Genomic DNA, 20,269 nt, shown 5'->3' with positions numbered 1-20,269 from the left:
AAAACTAACTTCAAACAGGAAACGTGGCTTTAATGACACTTTCATGTGGTGTTGTGGGTAAGCGTCAGCATTGGAAACAGGGCAACCTTGGGAGAAATCTTAGTAGCTGAACACTTGAGTAAGCAAAGTTTTTTTTTAATGCTAGCCTCAAAAATACCAACAGGGGTTGCGTCTGCCCTCTGAAAAAGGGTGGCCGAAGGCTGGCCACACACATATATCCTCAAACTGTGCCCTGAAAATCAGCACAGGGTCAGAATCATATAAAATAACTGCTGAAGTCTCCAAGACTGTAATCTCTCCTGCCATATCCTGGGCAAATATTCATTACTCACTTGCCCCCTCATCCTTTCCACTTTCACCCCCACATTTGTCTTTCAACAATACTCGGTTTTATAAAGATGCCTTGAAAAGTACACAAACCATAGTAAAGTACTCACACCAATATATAAATCCTTACAGAAATATTCCAGGCAAAAGGTTTACAATTTTGGCATTATTCCCCCCACCTTCAATGCAAGACTACAAATACCAGAAAGCAATTCAGCAGAAGGCAAAACATGGCATGTGGATTTTGAAAGTGTGCTTTCGAAACATAAAGACTCATAACGAAAGGTAATATGTAAAAAGGGACTGTTTTGGTGTGTTTAATATAGTCATGCGTGCTGCTAGACGTGGGTGGAAAAGTACTGACGAAGGTTAGAGTGCCAACCAATTGTAATGCACCGAGTAATTAAGGGTCCTATAGTGTGTGTAACAAATGGGACGTCGAATATTTAGTAACGTTCATAAGTGGTCATTTTAGAGGGAGGGTGAGTTGCCTCCTCTGATGATAAGTAACCAATCACATGTTCATACCTTTTAGAGTAATATAGATCATATACTTATATGTTCACTTAGAGCCTATCACGGTTACTCGTAGGTTTTTGTAGTTTGCCTCGTAGGATGACGTTAGTAGTAACATAGGTCAAGGATGACGAGTTTTTGATATATAAGCTCAGTTTTTTATGAAACTAGTTGAGTAAGAGGATCGAGCAAATTCGTTGATGTTTGGGGAACTCCCTGTTTTAGATAATTGATAATAAAACAGTTATCTTTTTTGCCAACTACCCGAGTCTTTTTGATATTGATGTATGAATAAAATCTGCATCCCCATCCATCTCCAGGGTAATTGCTACTCATCTTAAAGGGCTGAGGTTATTCAGTTCAGTGTCATGAGTGCCTCAACTGTGAAAAAAGGCTGAAGGTGAGACAGGCTCCATTGCACCCCACAGAGATACCAGAAAATGTGTGGCAAAAACTGGGATTGGATTTTATAGGTCCATTGAAATTGAGTACAAGCAAGGAATTGAAGTAGTATATTATCTAAGCGGGTGGAAGTAGAGTTTGTGCACGATATCACAATGTCCACGATCGTTGGTATTCTTAAAGAAATCTTCCAAAGAAAAGGATTGCCCAAGGAACTAGTCACGATCAATGGGGTTCAACTCGTCTCCAGAGAGATGGAGAAGTTCTTGAAAGACAATAACATACTTCAGATAAAGGCAGCATTGTATCATCCCCAGGCCAATGGGCTGGTAGAACAGGCTAATAGATTTATAAAAGGGGCAATGCAACTGGCCACGTCATCTTGGAGGGATCCGTTCAGCGCGGCAAAGGAAGCAGTTGCTGCCCATTGCCTGACCCCCTCACCCCCCAATGATAATACCAATGTTACCTGTTTAACCTGCTGAGAGGCAGAGGAGCAGCATCCTGCCTGGTTGTCAAAAGTAAGGGTGGATGACACCATAGTCATGAACGAACTAGTCTGGAGACGGAGCAGAGGCAAGACCTGCATGAAACTCTGGAACGACAAAAAGAGACCCTCAGAACAATGAAGTACAGGAGGGTGATCTTGTTAAAATAAAACAGTCCCATATACACCCAGTAACAGGATCCAAGTTCAGAAGACCCCTCCGAGTGAGTCAAAGAGGGACCAACCATGTTTGCACTCAAGATGGGAGAAGATGGAACATGGAATGAGTAGCACTGTTTGAAAGGGGGCCAGCGAATCGCACAACGGAGTAAGTCATGAGCAGGGGCACAAAGCAAAGTAGATAGCGGTTGATGAGTCAGACAGTGAGCAGCAGCTACTTCCATGAAGCGAGATGTCAAGGAACTCGAACGAGCAAGACTCGGAATACAAATCACTGCAAACTGAATCGACCATGGACACAGAGTACCAGCAGAGAAGCGAGGAGTCCAGAAGAATCCGACCCCAGAGAGAAAGGAAAAGACCAGTACAATTTGCAGACTTTCTTTTGGAGTTACACCACGCTGCTCAACAAAAGGAGGTATGTAGAGATTGGAGACTTGCGAGAAGTCTGTAGCCTGACCTCTCGTGAGACTACAGAGCATGAAGTGACAGGGGCTCACGGAGCTGGCATTCTGAGCACGGGCTTTGCGCTAGAGACGCCACTGCCTCAGCACTCCTCCCAAGAGCCCACCACCCGGCTCCCGAACATAACCCTCATGCTCCAAGACAATGGGCCTCATTACACGGACGGCGGTAACCATGGCGCTAGTAGCGCCATGGTTGCTGCCGGTATTTTACTGATTCCGCCTTGGTGAATGGGGGAATTACCGCCCCATTCCAAGGTTGGCGGGGCGGTAATTCCCCATTCACCAAGGCCCTTCCCCGTTCCCATTTGAGCCCCCATAGGCCATTAGCGGTACCGTGATTTGCCCTGATGTCCCTCAGCGGGTCCCTTCCTTAACGTGTGGTCGGGCCACACGTTAAGGACGGGACCCACTGAGGGACCTCGTAGTATGTTGCTAAGGGATTACTGGCACTGGTGCCCTTACCGGTGCCGGTAATCCCTTAGCGCCATCCGTGTAATGAGGCCCAATATCCCCAGTTTACATATGCATAATGATAACACAGTGCTGTAACTGTGTGGCTCAATGTGTTGGTTGGCCAATAAAACTGTAATACCATATCCCCTTTGCTCTGAGTAATTATTGAGGGGCGCAATATCTGGGTGGTACTTTACCCCACTCCTGAATGGCTTACATGCCAAGTTTCTCTTTTTTTTAAATTTATTTATTTTATACAAAATACACACTAACAAACAGAACACTCATTGCGTAGTTGCTATTGATGAAAAATATTCCAATACTTTTCCTGGGAGCCTTCCCTGGATCCTAACACAGGCCCTAAATGTGCACCTATCCATCGACCACGTGCCCCACCATAAAGTAAGGCACAACATCAGGCATGAAACGCACCTCCCCGATATTAGATATAATTACTACACACAGAAGGCACATCTGAAACATTACACCGGGAGCTCATAGAGGCTTCTGTCGCTGCCGGCTGGTACAATCACGCTGCACAACCCACGCCTTGCTGGGCAAATTAAAGTTCCCTTCCTTCACTCCTCAGAGGCGGCACAGTACTAGCCCATACCTCCTTGTTATATCCTGATATCGGTAGAGGGCAGGGACATCATTTTGGGGTCAGCAGGGGTTGCAAATGCGACCCCTGAGGTCTCCTTTGCTACCCCTGTGGTCTCCCTTGCTACCCCGAAAAAAGAAAATAAAATTATCATAATTTTTTTTTTTAAAATGGAAGCTCCACGTGAGTCGCCAGCGCAATGTTGCTCTTTGTTTCTGGAGTGGCTGGCTTTCGTGTTCAGGCCTCTTACATTTTTTTTTTTTAAAACAGGGCGTTCCACAAGTGTAACACTTTGAGCAGTGACCATAAATAAGAAAGAATATGAATAGAAAATAGTCTTTCTGGAATTCTGTACAATAATTGCTAGGCTCATTAAAGGTTTATTCACTTCAGGGGGGTGAGTCACTGAATTAGTCTGATTTCATCTGTTCTTAAACACCTCAAATTCACAATGCAGTCAAAAACTATATGCATTTCACTTTTCACAAGTTACAGTTATAACATGTTTTTTTTCTGCCGTTGTCTTTGTTGCGATCATCACAAGACATTCCTGTGTCCTTGGTCATTTGACAAAATCCTCGTGCCTAAAAGCCTGTGTATAATGCAGAAATGTTTGACCATGGCACATCTAGTGGCCCTTGATTATTTCATTGTGCCACAATTAATGCTTTGTTGTAATGGGTCTATCTTTCCTATCTCCCTGGCATGCTGTTCAGGATGTTTGTTTGCATGTTTGAGGTACCAAGTGCCCAGAGTACGGGATGCCGTGTGAGTGCGCTGCTTTCCCTGCGCTACTCTAAAGTAAGCGTCTGCATTGGAAACAGGGCAACCTGGGGTGAAATCTCAGTAGCCGAACACTTGAGCAAGCAAAGTTTTTATTAATGCTGGCCTCAAAAATACCAACAGGGTTTGCGTCCGCCCTCTGAAAAAGGGTGGGCGAAAGCTGTCCACACACATATATCCACAACGTGCGTGCCCTGAAATCATCAGCACAGGGCCAGAACCATAGAAACTAACTGCTGAAGTCTCCAAGACTGTAACCTCTCCACCACATCCAGGGCAAATATTTATAACTGAGAGCAAAACATGGCATGTGGATTTTGAAAATGTACTTTCAAGATATAAAGACTCATAACAAAGGTAATATGTAAAAAGGGGAATTGTTTGGTGTGTTAAATATGGTCATGTAAAATAAAAATTATAGAATGCATTATTTATCAACAAAATGTCTGAAAAGGAGAGCTTTTACATTGAGGCTCATTAGCTGTGTCCAGAAGTATGTGGCTCTTTGTTTCTGGAGTGGCTGGTTTTCTGAGCGCTATAGCTGGTAAAATAGCTCAGTGGGTTGAGTGCTGGCTGCTTCAGTGTGTGTGTGATCTGCAGGTTGCAGCTTCGACTCCCAGCAAGGTCTACTCAGCTTTTCATCCTGCTGAGGTTGATAAATGAGTACCAACACAGGTTGGGTGATATTGTATGTATATTCGTTTATATAAAGCGCTTAAGTGTAAGTGCTATATATAATAATACATCATCATTTGTCCTTGGGAATCTGCTTGCACTCACAGTGATTTGGTAATATGGGGCTATACGCACTGATATTAATGATACATATGGTGATCCATTCTTGTATGAAATGTATATCACTTTACAGTCACCCACTGAAGGAAGTGGTGTCATTGGGGGTCATTGCAAGTTTGCCAGTCTGATTATAAAGTGCCGATAATAACATTTGGTGGCACTTGTACCGGACTGGCAAACTACAAGTTTGCTGGTAGGGATGGAGGATTTGCCTCAAGCTAAGAGCCGGCAAAAAAGGGCCGGAAATACTGGAAAAATCCCCCATGGAGTCCTATGTGACTCTTTACCGTTGGCACCTGACCTCTTAATATGCCGGTATTACCGGTATGTCAGGGGCCAGTAACATTATTACCATTTGCCGGCAAACTCGTAATGACCCCATTTGTCTTGTCAAATAAACTGTGATGGTTAGTTCAGCTTCATTTAAGGTCACCTGTGGGGATCATTCCTAGGTGACTTCTATTGATAGCTTTGGTCTGCCTCATGTTGGTAAGCAATATTAAAATTGAAGAGTGACCATTGAAAGATTAGGATATTTTTCGTCTTTCCAAGAAAGCTACGTATTAAATACGCTATTTCGAGCACTGTTATGCGTGTCTTCTGCTCCTATGAGGTGTAACTGGAGTTTGTACTAACCATAGCTCTCAACTCACATGCTTTTGGCGGGTGTCACCTGCCCTGTAAAGGGCTGACTCACCTGCCAAGCCTCCTGCACGCCCATTCATTCCAATGGGCGTCTCACCCGCCAAAAACAAAATCGGGTGATTTCACCCGCCTTTGTAACAGAAATGGTTGAGAGCTATGTACTAACGTGTGGCCTGGATTTCTAGCTGTGTACATCGGATGTCCGTTGAAGGGAAGAAAGTAAAACTTTCTCTAAACAAATTTGTAGGCATTTATTTGAAGGTGTACTCTATTTATTTATTTTGCATTTTTAAAGCGCTCACACAGCCCGTGGGCATCGAGGCGCTGTTACAGGAATTGTTCGTTCTTTCTTTTTTTAATCTTAGTTGCTTATTTATAACGCGCTTAAACACCTAAGCGCGGACCCGGGGATCGAACCTGTTTTAATGTTTTGATTACGTTTAGTGTTTTTCTAACACTGCCGGCTTTTATTTGGTTAAAAGTATACATGGAGATTATCAAAAACGAGAATCCAGTTTAAGAAGAGGCGTACATGTGACCGCACACGAATGCACATATGCACAATGCACGTCCATAGCTGGCAGTTATACGGTCAGGCTTAAATAGCTGTGCTCATCGATCGTATAAATGGAGATGATCAAAAACGAAAATCCAGTTTTAGTGCCATTTAAAGGGGTACATGTGACCACACAAGAATGCACATATGTACAGTACACGTGCATAACTGGCAATTGCATTGTCACTCTTAAATAGCTATGCCCAGTGAGCTGTGCAGGAGCCTTCTTAGCGCAGTAGGCAGCGCGTCAGTCTCATAATCTGAAGGTCGTGAGTTCGAGCCTCACAAAGGGCAGATTTTTTTTGTTTACTTTTTTAAATATCCATGCTTTTGATAGACTGGCAAAAATAGATTGCAATTGTCTATTACCTTAGCAAACTGCCATTTCAACTATATGTGTTCAGCATTTGAATGTCTATGCATACTAAATTGGCAATCCTTTTAAGGATATGAACCAATTCGTCGAAATGCAGTTATCTCCGTGGAGCAGCAGGCACTGTGGGAAAAGGTGGGCAGGCAGAATAATGTTCAGGGCTCGTGGAGGCCCATTTGGGTGCTGCCCTGCGTACAGTTTGGTAAACAGACTGAGCAGCCCACCACAGGGTTCTTACATGATAATACATGGAAAAGAATTTAGCGAGCATATTAATTACCGCCGATTATCACGGGACAGAATGACAGAGGGGAGGGTCAAACACTAAATGGCCACTGAAAGGCTAGTACACAGCCGGACACTGGAAGGTACCAAAGGCAGCATGGAAGGTGAGTGCCCCAAATCACACATTTAAAGTTGTTGTGTTCTCCGGAGGCCCAGCACGAAGGGGCTGGCTCCGGTCCAGGAGGCGGCGTGGGCTGGAGCGCGGCCTGGGCAGGAGCGCTGAAAGAACACACGCACACGCTGGTTTCGCTTTGCCAGGAACTGCCTCCCACTCGAGGGGGCGGGGCTTTTATTAAACTGCCCTACGTCACCGCGCTGCGGGACGTAGGGCGGATATAACATTCCTCCTTTATTTCAAAATAACCTAACAAAACAAACATAAGCAACATGCTCAACTATAAACTCCTGCCACTGCTGTTGGCTTAGCATACATAGTCATTCAGCCTCGTAGGCGGTCTCGTGGTCTTTCTCAGACTGTACCGCTTCGCGTGGGGGCTGTCCCCGCTTGGTTCGTAAGTCTGCTCACCTTCGCTGCATGTGTCCTCACTGCTGCGCAGTCTCGGTGATTGCCAGCTGCAATCCCCTGTGTGTTCCTCCTCGGGGTCTGGCGCCGGCACGTCGCTGCTTTGTTGCTCGTTGTCGTCGTGAGGCCCCTCGCAGTCCGTCCAGAGGTGCTGGGGCACGGGCTTGAACCAGGAGGCGTTCCTTGTTTCTTTTTTTTCGATGACCCTTTTTCCTGGGATCCTTGTGGAGGCTGCAGTGGCGTGTTCACAGATCTGCACACTTTCGCGTAGTGATCCTTCCTGCCGCATGCTCCGCACGTGGTGCCTTGCGCCGGGCAGTTTCGCCTTCCGTGCCTTTGACCGCCACACCATCCACATTCGGTTGGTCCTGGTGCTCGAGGCTGCCCCCTGTTCTGGGTGTAGCCGCTGCCACTTTCGCTCCACGTTGATTGTCTGTCCGAGATTTGAGCAACCATCGCTGTGGAAAATGACGGCTGGAGTTTTTGTAGGGTCACTTCCATGTTGGCGGCCCTGGAGTGGGCAAGCTCCCTCTGTCGACCCAGTTCCAGGATGCGTTGTAGAGGGATGCCCTTTTCACTGAGCACTAGACGCCTCAGCTTCTCCGAGTGGATTCCATTTATGATTTGCCTCCTGATCTCCCTTTCAGTGTTCGTAAACTCACACGACATGGCCAGCTTCCTCAGCCTCGTGTGGTAGGCGTCGAGAGTCTCATCGGGGGCCTGGATGGTTGTGCAAAAGATAAAAGTTTCATAGTCTGGATTTAGTTGCGGGAGAAAATGTGCTGTTAGAGCGTCCTTCGCACTCCGGTAGGCATCTTGGCCGTCACCAACATCCAAAGAGTTAAAGATGCGCAGCACCTCGTCGCCCACACTGAGGAGTAGATGAGCTTTCATTTTTCTGGATGACGTGACGTCCTTACATTCCATGGCCATCTCAAACTTCTGTAGCCATAGCTGCCATCTGGGCCCACTGGACGATGGGTCTGTGAATGGGTCGAATGGTTGGATCAACGTCGACGAACTCCCCTGCGTGCGAGGCGGTGGTGACGCCATAGACAGGTTTGCCGCCATCCTGGACGGTGTGGAGGGTCCAGGGTCGATGACCCAGTCGCCATGGTGTGGCGTGCGCCTGATCACCGATTCACTGCCTTCTGGGTTCGTGCGCGCCCTGTGTTAGGGCAGTGTGCTACCGGCACTTGTACTCCGATGGATTGACGCTTCGTGGCCTGTGTGCCATGCAGGAGACGTTTTGCAGGTGATGACTGGGATGACACGAGAAGAGCAGAAAAAAATGTTTTCACCCCCTGAGGATGAGGTGTGGGAGGGGAATGAAAAAAAAAAAAAAATTATTTATTTTTTTTTTTTTTGGGGGTGGGGGTCACGTGACCGTGGGGGCCCCCACCGGGTGTCCAAAAATACACACGGAGCGTCCGTGTGGCTTCCGCGTGCAAAGTCGTGGTGGAGCGCGTGGATGCTCGCTCACCTCGTCGCCATTGTTGTGTTCTCCGGAGGCCCAGCACGAAGGGGCTGGCTCTGGTCCAGGAGGCCGCGTGGGCTGGAGCGCGGCCTGGGCAGGAGCGCTGAAAGAACACACGCACACGCTGGTTTCGCTTTGCCCGGAACTGCCTCCCACTCGAGGGGGCGGGGCTTTTATTAAACTGCCCTACGTCACCGCGCTGCGGGACGTAGGGCGGATATAACAAAAGTCTTGAATTAAGGTGGCAACAGACATCAAAGGCACCCTGTAATGTGCGCACGGTGTAACGTCACTTTTTGCTATGTGTCAGAAAGTGCACCCTGCATAGCTCTCAACTCACACGCTTTTGGCGGGTGTCACACGCCTTGTACACAGGTTACTCACCCGCCAAGCCTCCTGCACGCCCATTCATTTCAATGGGCCTCTCACCCGCCAAAAATAAAATCGGGGTTTTTCACCCGCCTTTGCGACATAAACGGTTGATAGCTATGACCCTGTCCTTTGATAGGCGCTACGGTTTATCTTCAAACACCTGGGATGAACGCATCTGCGTGTGTGTCATAATTCACCAGCATTGCCCTACCTTTTGGCTTACTGCACAAAAACCCAGACTCATTTAAAAGTGGAAAAGGTCGCTTTAATGTGACAGGCCAAAGCTTACAATCAAAACGCTTAACTGGCTCCATGGCCTAACAAACTAAAGAAAATATTTTAACAACCAATTAAATAAATTAAACATTTTCATTTTCCCCCAACAATTAAATAATTAAATAACCCATTTCCTCCCTAATTATCCCTTGGACCCTACCGTCTCGTTGCCCCTTTTCCAGGCGTCCTGCTTTCTCCCAGGGGCCATGCCCCTCCAGGCTCAATACCTGTTCCCCCGGGGTGACCTGCTTGTGCAAACAGCGCCACCCCATCCTTTCCCGTGTCATTCCCCCATTGTGCTTCCCTCCCCCCATATCAAAAGGGGCCATGCCCCGGCGCCCCGACCCACTTCAACACCATTCAAACTCCCCTCTACACCAAACTCCCCCTTCCTATGACCTGCAGCCAGCCTGACCTGCCACATCAGCAACATATATCACACACAAACTTTTACAATGCCCTGACCTGTCACACAAAACTACCAACCCCTACCATCCTAACAGACCCCAAAACTCATAAAAAACTCGCCATGTCATCTAAAACCCCCCGCATAATCCCATGAACAATGGACCCCCCCATATTCCATAACCAGACACCAGCCTAAAACCAAAATGAAGGGGTGGGAGGGCGAGACAATCACCAAGTCCTAACCGTCGCCTGCCTCCCGAACCTTCCCTGAGCCCTTAAATACCCCCGGGAGGCGCTCTGCCCCCCACAGCCACTCGCTGGCTGTGTGCAGCGCCAAAAACTCTCCGGGGGGAAACGCTTCGCGTTCCCCCCGGTTCCCCCCTTTTGGCTTACTGCACAAAAACCCAGACTCATTTAAAAGTGGAAAAGGTTGCTTTAATGTGACAGGCCAAAGCTTACAATCAAAACGCTTAACTGGCTCCATGGCCTAACAAACTAAAGAAAATATTTTAACAACCAATTAAATAAATTAAACATTTTCATTTTCATTTTCCCCCAACAATTAAATAATTAAATAACCCATTTCCTCCCTAATTATCCCTTGGAACCTACCGTCTCCTTGCCCCTTTTCCAGGCGTCCCGCTTTCTCCAAGGGGCCATGCCCCTCCAGGCTCAATACCTGTTCCCCCGGGGTGACCTGCTTGTGCAAACAGCACCACCCCATCCTTTCTGGTGTCATTCCCCCATTGTGCTTCCCTCCCCCCACATCAAAAGGGGCCATGCCCCCGGCACCAGAAAAACCCTCCCCCGAGGAGTTATTTCTGCCCCCGCCCCAATTTTTTCTACCTCCAACTTTTTACCCAGTCTCCCAGCCAAGAATCCAAGTCCGCCAGGTAGTGATTATTCCCATACACGGACAAGTGTACCCCATCCTCTCTAAAGATAAGGAGACCCTCATATGTTATTTCCTTATGGTCCATGACCTGCACCGCCACCGAGGCACAAAATTTGACAATTTCTCTGTTTATTCCCTTCCTGGCCCGCTCTATTGCTCCCTCACTTTTCACTCCCCTCCAAACTCTTCTCAGCAACAACTTAGTCCACACCACCACTACTTGAGGCCACATTTCCCGCACCCACACTAAGTCCCTCTTCATTTTCTTTAGCAGCGCCACTCCCGTATCTCTCACCAGGTCATTCTCCCCTGCATACATAATGACCACCTCTGGAACCCCATAGCGTTCCCTCATACCTGCCAATATAGGAAGCAGCTGATCCCACCGCAGGCCCCCCAACCCGTGCCATCTCACCACCACTTCCTTGTAACTGCACCTCAGTTGCCTTCCAAACACCCTTTTCTCCGCCTCTTTCCCAGCCCACTTAACAATTGAATGGCCAACAATCCAAACTTGCGCCAACTCCCCCTTCTTTCGCGCAGCATCTGAAAAAGAAATTACAAAATCACTCACAAGTCAAAAATATTTCAACAACAGTTGGCCCACAAAGTCCTACTCCACCTTTCTTCAATATTCCCCTTTATCAAACTCCCTGACATACACCTTGTATTTCCCAGACCTCCAACGCCCCAATCTTTTCCCTTGTCTTCTGAAAAACCCAGCCTGGTACCCTCAGATGCTGCGCCCATCCTAAAGGAATGAGTCCCAAAATCCTCTGCCTTTTCTCCCACTGCCACCAGCGCCTTCCGCAATACCCCTAACACCTGGGCCGCTGAAACCGGCGATCCATCCGCATGCTGAAAAACCAAGCCTGTCTTACCCCCACAGCGCTCCTTCCACACCTTGCCTGCCTGAACTGGGCATAAAACCTTGCTCCCTCGAACCAGCAGAACCCAAGAGCCCCTACCCTTCTGATCCGTCTTAGACCTTTTAATCTTGATGTCTAAACCTTCTTCTGTAATTTGAACATCTTCCCATTGCAGTCCCCCTACCCGCCCTTTTCCCCCGACCAACTCGGAAACCCTGAAAGCCCCAAAGAATAACCACGTAAAACAAGTCGCAAACAGTTCCCCTACAAGCAATAAACCATTTGTTCAACTTGTTGTGTCCAGTTTATTGCTTTACAGTCCTGCGTTGCCCACCCTGCACCGGGGGCCCATGTGCACCCCCGTCCATGCAGGCCCTTTAGTTTAGTTTATTACTCCTCTCGCCACTGCACCAGGGGCCAAACCTGCACCCCCGTCCATGCAGTCCCTTCCATATAACTAATCTTCAAGCTCCTTGCATCCATTACCACCTGTTTCCCACCTGCACCAGGGGCCCTAGTGCACCCCAGTCCATGCAGGCCCCTTTTCTGCCTTACTCCTCTCCACCGCTGCATCAGGGGCCAAACCTGCGCCCCCGTCCATGCAGTCCATTCCACATAAATTCCTCTTCCAGCACCTTGCTTCGTTGCTCCACTTTTTTCCCCCAGCTGCACCAGGGGCCCTAGTGCACCCCCCGTCCATGCAGACCCATCTCATCACTTCCCCTTGCTGCACCAGAGGCGCTCCCGTACCTCCGTCCATGCAGCCTGAAGCCTACTCACCTTGTCGTGCGGCAAGCGTGAGGGCTTCACCACCGTCGTCCATGTCCTCCAAACGACAGCTACCACCCCTTAACAATTTCCACCGTTACATCCCCCTGCGGCCCTCCCCTACCTACGCGTCTTCCTCCTCACCCTTCTCCTACCCCCTTTAAGTTGCCCCCAAAAACCTTTCATCAAACCTTGCGCCCCCCCTCCTTTTACGATAAACTGAGCCCGACCTACCAGCACACCCCAATTTACCTGGCATGCAGTCCTTCCCCCCCACCTACTTTCCCCGCTCCTCGCCCTGACCCACTGTCCCCTGCCTGAAAACAATCTGTAACCGGATGCCGACCCGCACACCTGCTGCACTCGTGTTTAAATTTGCACATCCACCTCGTGCAGCCTTCTTTATTGAACGCCCAACATGCTGTCGAGGGCTGTCCTCTGCCTCCTCCCCCCCCTCATGGGCGGGGCGACCAAGAAAGGGCCGGAAAGGCACGGGCAGCCCACTTGCTGTGTGCAATGTCGGGGCAGGCCTAGTTGGGGCCATCCATTGCAGCCAGAGATCCATGTCTATCTCCCCCCAGACCGCCTGACTGTCCTCTGCCATTCTCGCTCTGAATTCCTCATCATACCTTACCCAGGCAAAGCACCCAAAACTCGTGAAAGCCTTCCTTATTACATCCATATATTTAAGCAGGGCCACGCAACGCTCCGGGAATTTTTCACAATACACACTGGCATAAATGATAAAAGCTGACGTCCAATTCTCAATAGTCACCGGGACCTTGGGCGTGAAGCCAGTTCCCTCTCTTCCTCCTTAGACCCCTCCTTTGCTCTCACTTCCCTATGGAGCAATTTAAAGACATCCACAAATTCCCCCGCCTGAATCTTCTCCCTGGTCGCTGCCATCAAGTGCGCCCCCAATGGTTTTGTTATCCCCATGTATGGCAATTTTTTCTCTTTTCCTTTCACTTCAACCTCCTTATCTTTTCCAGCTTGCACTTCGAGCACCAATGGCTCCACCACCTTGTCCGTTTGGACCTCCACTGAGCAAATGCTCTTCTCAGCCCCTGCGGCTCCAATGGCCTGCACACCAACTTCTTGCCTTACACCTTGCAGTCCAGACCCTTCATCCCCTGCCCCCCTTCTTGTGACGCCTCTCTGCCATGCAGATGACCATTCCCTTTCCCGCTCACCTCTTTCCACACCTGCCGCCTGTGGTCTGGCGTCAACACCGATGCTCCTCCTCTCCTTTCTTAGAGGGCTTCTACTGCGGGGACAAAACATGTCAGCACTCTCACCCAGCCAATAGTTCCCCTGACCCCTTCCCCCCGTCCACCCTGCACTTCCCTTTCCATATCCCACCTCAAACTTCTTCTCTCCTCCCCCCTTTCCCTTTCCGCCCTATAAACTTCCACTTCCCATTGCCCCACATATTCCTGACATCCAACTTCATCACCCCTTAAATACCATTGCGGATGCAAGCTCATGCCGAGTTGAGTTGATGATCTTCTTGCGAGCCCGGGGCGTCCGCCCCGCCACTCCTTTGACGTCTTCTCGGCGGGGTTGTGGAAACCCCTGCCTGGTCCTCTTCTCTCGGGCGAGGCGTTCCGTCCTCCACCCTGGAATCCTCATTGCTAGGGGCTGTGCTGCGCCCTCTAGGCTCTCCTTGCGTTGACCGAGGAGGGGCCGTACTGAAACCCTCCACCTCCACCTGACCAGCGGGGGCTGCGCAGCACCCTCTGCCCTCACTCCTCCCACCCGGGGGGGCCGTTCCGCGCCCCACTCTAACCTCCTCAAATGACGGTGACCTCTCCCTCCTTCTCCCACCTGCACTCTTCTGCAGGTATTTATCCCCTCTTCCCCTTTGCCCTGTCACCCCCCTCTGCACCCCTTCACTGGCTCCACTCTGATTCCTTTGAGCCACCTCCATCTGAGAATTCCTATGTTCCCTAGAACTATTACTCGCTCCTTCCCTCCATGGCTGCCCACCCGAAATCATTTCTCCCCCTGACGCCCTCCTGTCTATCTCCTTCCTCAACTTCCTGCCCCTAGTTTCCCAAACCTCCCCTCTCCCCGCCGATGGGGTGCAAGCCACCACTGCCGCGAGAGCCCCATCTGCCGCTGCTCTACGCTGCGGCCTACCACCACTTATCTCCCCCTCCCCCGTGACCTCTCCGCCAGTGACCTCCCCCACTGCCCCCTCCAACTGGGCCCTAGATGCCATACTAATTATTTCCAAAGCCTCCCTCAGAGCCTTCGCATCAACCAGACCCTTCTTGCTGGCTCCCTGGCCCACCATCGTGCACTACTAATCTGGTTGTGCACTACAATATATATGCCCCCTGAAAATGAACCTAGCAAACCTAAGCCCCCGAGCCAAAACTACCCGTGGACCTATCCCCCAATTCACAACTACTAACTTTGAAACTAGTTTTTTTTTTTTTTTTTTAAACCCCCCCACTTAGCCAACCACCCCCTACACCCGGATAGCCCCCCCCTTTTCCCCACTCTCTTAACGAGCTACTTCACTCAGGGCCCCCCCACCCTCCACCACTGACTGCTAATGGCCCCTTCTCAAAAAACCCCTTCCTTTCACTATACCCCCTTTTCCTACTTTCCCTATTTCTTTTTATTATATATATATATATATATATATTTTTTTTTATTTAGGCCCCACTCCGTCAAACCAGCTCCACCGCCCGCCCCCTAGTGGCACAACCGCCACACCGCCGTGCCTTCCTATTCCAAATGGAAACAGGAACAGGGGGAGCGGTCCCTTTAAGAGGGCCGCTCTGCCCCCTCCCTGCTGCACGCTGGCACCGCACGCAAGGCACCAGAAGCCCAGCACACGCGGGCTCACCACCAACGGCTCCCCCACCCGACACACTGTGTCCACACACGAACGCGCAACGGGACCGGCAACAGAAATGCAGAACCCTCCGGGCCCACACTACGGCCAGCGAGGGATGCCCACCCAGCTCCCTAACCAGAAAAAGAAACCGCGGCCGCAAATGGCCCCGACCCGCCTGCCCTGATGTACCCAACCCGCGGACGGTGGCTCCGGTAAGAGGGGGGGTACCTTATGTACGGTACCCTGGACTATGCGGGGCCCGCGACACCACCCTCTTTCTATTTATTATTTTTTTTTTATTATTATTTTTTTTAAATTTTTATTTAATCTCAGGTGCCGCCGCCGACACCCTCCCTCTGCCCTTATAACCTGGCCCCCAACTCCACAACCCTGCTAGTCCCTACCTCCACACATGCCCTAGGCCCAGCTACAGGGAAGGCTCCAGAGCTAGCGACAGGACTTCACAATCACCAAGTCCTAACCGTCGCCTGCCTCCCGAACCTTCCCTGAGCCCTTAAATACCCCCGGGAGGCGCTCTGCCCCCCACGGCCACTCGCTGGCCGTGTGCAGCGCCAAAAACTCCCCGGGGGGAAACGCTTCGCGTTCCCCCCAGACCCTCCTTCCTACCAAATTTGTGAATTCCTTGAGGACCAGAATACAACTGAATCAGTGCCCCTGGATGCAGAATATCATACAAGACCCCCACCCGCGCCCCGCCATTAACATGATGTCTGCTTGTTGACTTGCTAAAGCATTTGTTTCGAACCTCGTTTTTTTCACATCTTGACTTTGACCTTGTCAAGCAATAACTACGCTCGTGTAACCCAGTGACAACATTCCCTTTCATTATGTCTGTTAGTCTTAAAAGTACAATTAAAACAACTTGGTGGACATTTTTAAGCTAGCACCAACTTGCATTCAGTACATTTAGACGAGTTTATAGTATGGCTCAACGATACTTTTTTTTCTTAACAGGCTTCTATGTGGTATTTTCTCTAGACAATGTCCAAGTTGGGGGGTGAAGGGAGGGGTTCCTTCCCAAGCAGTTTATCACTTACATTCCACAACTCCACCCCGCCATGATAGCCCTCATCACGTCCCCTCCCCCAACAGTGATGGGTTCCCAGACTGACTTTCCAGCTCTGTTGCTTTGTTACAAACACATTACCATGGGAGTAATGAAGGTTTATTAGGATTACTGGAAACAGATGAACACACATGATGAAATAAAGTGATCCAACATACACAGCAACACTTTAATCTATGACCATTTTTTGCCGCCTTTAATGTTGCCAAGCGAGACAAAGAGAATTTTGGGAATTTCTCCCATCACATTATTGATCTTGACGTGTGTGATAAAATGTCCCCCACATATGGCGCAATACGGATCTATGTGATCACTACGCCGCACATAGTTTCGACTTTGAAAATGCTGAATTCCATTACGGTGGGGCACAGTATCACATAGATCACTAGTATCTGCATCCCCCTATCCACTCCCCCCCAACCTACTTACCTTTTTCGAAGCACACTTATGTGTGTGCCTCCGACTCCTCCGACTCCACTCTCTCCCTGCGACGTGGGTTCCCACCCACTTACGTGTGTCAGAGTTGGCGCCACAAGGTCCCTTTTTTAAAAAAAAGTTCCTGTTCCCTGCTATCCTTCTAATGGAAGCGGGGACACCCCCCCCCCCCCCCGCAACCCTGACTCCAGTTACACCTACTAAGTGGAGCAGGAGACACCACCACAATCTCTGCTCCCCTTAGTCGTTGTAATGGTAGTCCGGATTTGTGTTCTGTGCAAATACGCAGTAATGGTAAAGTCGGCTTTATACAGTCGGCATTTTAGTATGATACCGGTGTGGGCAAAGAATGGAGACAAGCAGTCCTGGAGACTGTAAATGCACATAGATTCCCAGCCCCACTTCACTACAGCGATTTCCCCATTTGAGATGTTAATGGGAAGGAAACATAACACCCCTCCCCCATTGCTTACCATTGCAGCCATGGTTAAAGTGAAACAGAAGTCAGAATTAATGTAAGACAAGCATGAAAAAATGCTATGATAAACACAACTCAGTTAAAGTCACTGAAGCGTGTGTTGAAAACTGGGTGAGGATAAAATGTCCTCCCTCTCTGTGTTAGTCAAAAATAATTGGCTCAAATGAATCAGAGTGGTATATGTTTTACACTGGGCCAGTAGGATGTGGGACAACAAAGTAACAAACCTCAATAGGGTGTCCAAGTGCAGAGGCTAGAAGACACAGTCCACAACAAAGCAGGACAGACAGATAGGTATAGCAGGCATAGAGTGTCAAACCATCAAGAGTGTGTCAGGTGCCATGTTAAGAGAGCTGAATGTAAAATGGCTGGTAACAAGGGGCAAAGGGCTAAGAACACCTTTTACCCCAACTAACCAGGACTGTGTTAGGGTACAACTGGCTTTTGAAGTGAAAGTGTCAAAAGCCTGGGCAAAAATCAAAAGTGAGCTGGTCACGAATAAGTGTAACTTGCCTCTCAGACCCAAAGTCGTGACCAGTGATGGCCCACCGAAATTATTTTTTTCACCTATCACTATTTCTGATATAATTAATACCTTGACTGCACTGCACCCTTCATCATACCCAGAAAATATCATCCCACCCAAATTGATTCTTGGTCATAAAGAAACTGTTGTCCCTTTCCTTGTTAGATTTGTAAATGTGTCCTTTTATAAGAACCAGGTTCCTGAATCCATCAAGATGGTTACAATCACGCCCTTGGCCAAGAAACCAGGATTAGACCCCCATAGACACAAATAACCTGATTTACAAATTGTAACTTTCTGCTGAACATGTTGGATAAAACTGCAACTGGCGGAAACACATCCTAGGAGAAATCAAGGTAAGACAAATCTGGGAACAATCTGCCTCAGTGGCCATTCTCTTATTTTCAGCATGTATATTTTTGGAAATAATCAGGATGGTTTACCCCAATCCTTTGATAAATAAAGTTTCTCTCTCTAAACTAAATAGGAACTGCCCTGTACTACAAAAGAAGTAGTAACTTCAGCAAAAACAAAAAACAAATCTACAAATGCTCAGGAATTTACCATTCTAGTTACAACCTACAAGTCACAAGAAAACATTAACCATTAAGACACATTTTTGTTATATATTCTCTCTTGTTCAGAATCCTTTCCTTTGGCAAATTATGTTTATGAATGAGAAATTCACTTGTAAAAATTTGGTTCAATCTTGGTTAATCAGATGCAAAATGTTTAAGGCGCCTGGTCTGTTCCTAACATTAAGGAACTTCTAGAAATGTTTGATCATATTAACTGACCAGTCTATCAATATCTCGATTCTTTTTTTTTTAAATTGTAAATAATTTTCTTTTTCTCCTTTTCTTTTTTCTTGTTCACAAAATCTATATATGTACATTTACCTCCTGAAGAACCACTGAAAGTAAAGTGGGGAAACACGTGTTGAGGGCAAAAAAAAAGCAAAAATGATTCCTTCTAATTCTGTGTAGACAGTACAGACATTTTTCTACAACAAAATACTAATAAAACATTCATGTTGGAGCGCCTGTCAAACAGTGTTTGAATTCTTTCTTTATTGTAAAACTGCAACTGCCCAATTCCAACCATTTGTAAAAGCATCTGGTATTTTACACCCTAGACAATCTGGTTTCAGGCCCCTTTATAGCACGGAAACAGCTGTCTTAGATCTACAGACCCATAAGTTGGGCACCATTGATAAGGGTAACACAGGATTGCCCGTATTATTGGACTTGTCGGCGGCATTCTATCTTTCTAATCAAGAGTGCCTCCTTCACACACTGACTATTTTGGTCAGATTGGGGACAAGCACAGGTTAGTTGTTTGTTCTCTACAAAGAAATGGTGACTATTTTGGTCAGATTGGGGACAAGCACAGGTTAGCTGTTTGTTCTCCATAAAGAAACGGTGGGCTGGACTAAGGCATAACCCTTTTTATCCCGCAGACAATATTAACTATTGTTGAACTATGTGACTTTAGTGCCTTACATAACTCCTTAAGCCTCACTAACTAACTAACTCTTATACACATATATATAGAGTTTGGTTATAATATATCCCCCTGGTTAAATACAGTCGGGGGTTCAATTGAGGATCTTTGCTGTCCACGGAAGCTATGTATGTTTGAATTAAGTTAGGCACAATGCACTTATGCTTACATCCTAGGATGTTCAGTAAAATAATATGCACTTTAACTGGATATGTTTAGCATCAATTATGTGTTTTTATGCTGGTTTTAATTGTATGGTAATTGAATATGTGTTTAATAAAGATTGATTGAATATATCTCTATGTTCCTTGACCTGATCTGTCCCCTTATTTAGCTCCCTCATAGTGGGCAGTACATTCCATCGATTGAATCTATGGTTCTATTCCCATGAACTTCCTTTTTTCCCCCTTGGTGGGTTTGTCTTACTTTGGTTCTCCCCTGGGTTCATGGCGTTGGGGACGCCTATTTTTTCTGATTACATCCTTCACACACTGAGACATGTAGGGCTTTGTAGCCTGGATACAATCAACTGGGTGCAGTCCTTTCTGTCACACCGGTTGTCCAGAATTTGCTGAGGAGATGCTACCTCCCCACCAGCACCTATCACATGCAGTGTTCCACATCGAGCCTGTATGTCCCCTCTACTCTTTAACCTTTACATCAGGCGCTTATGTGACCTTTTGGAATAGACGAAACCCTTTTTCACCAATTATGCTGAAGGTACTCAGTTGGTTCTTGAACTCTCAGGAGATTACGAGCTTGATATGACAAATTTGGAGCATATTTACACCGGATTGAAGCCTGGATGAATCTCATTTGGATGTGCATGAACAGGAACCAGACCAAGCTGTTGATTTTCGGCTCATCTCAGGCTAGGGCTAAACTTGAACCCAGATACCAGTCTTTCTCCATCCATGACAGTAGTATCCTG

At 47.9% G+C, this 20,269-nt stretch overlaps 1 non-coding gene across 1 annotated transcript; it reads left to right on the top strand.

The window, feature by feature from the left end:
• The first annotated feature begins 6,433 nt into the window (after window positions 1-6,433).
• On the top strand, window positions 6,434-6,506 carry TRNAM-CAU (transfer RNA methionine (anticodon CAU)). The gene has a single exon. It is a non-coding gene; the product is annotated as a tRNA-Met (tRNA).
• The last annotated feature ends 13,763 nt before the right edge of the window (window positions 6,507-20,269 follow it).

The sequence above is a fragment of the Ambystoma mexicanum genome, assembly GCF_040938575.1.
Source record: "Ambystoma mexicanum isolate Mex_15411 chromosome 12 unlocalized genomic scaffold, UKY_AmexF1_1 Mex_chr12_unloc.1, whole genome shotgun sequence".
Classification (NCBI taxonomy): domain Eukaryota; kingdom Metazoa; phylum Chordata; class Amphibia; order Caudata; family Ambystomatidae; genus Ambystoma; species Ambystoma mexicanum.
The sequence above is the reverse complement of the archived record's forward strand: the minus strand, read 5'-3'. Positions and strand labels throughout refer to the sequence as shown.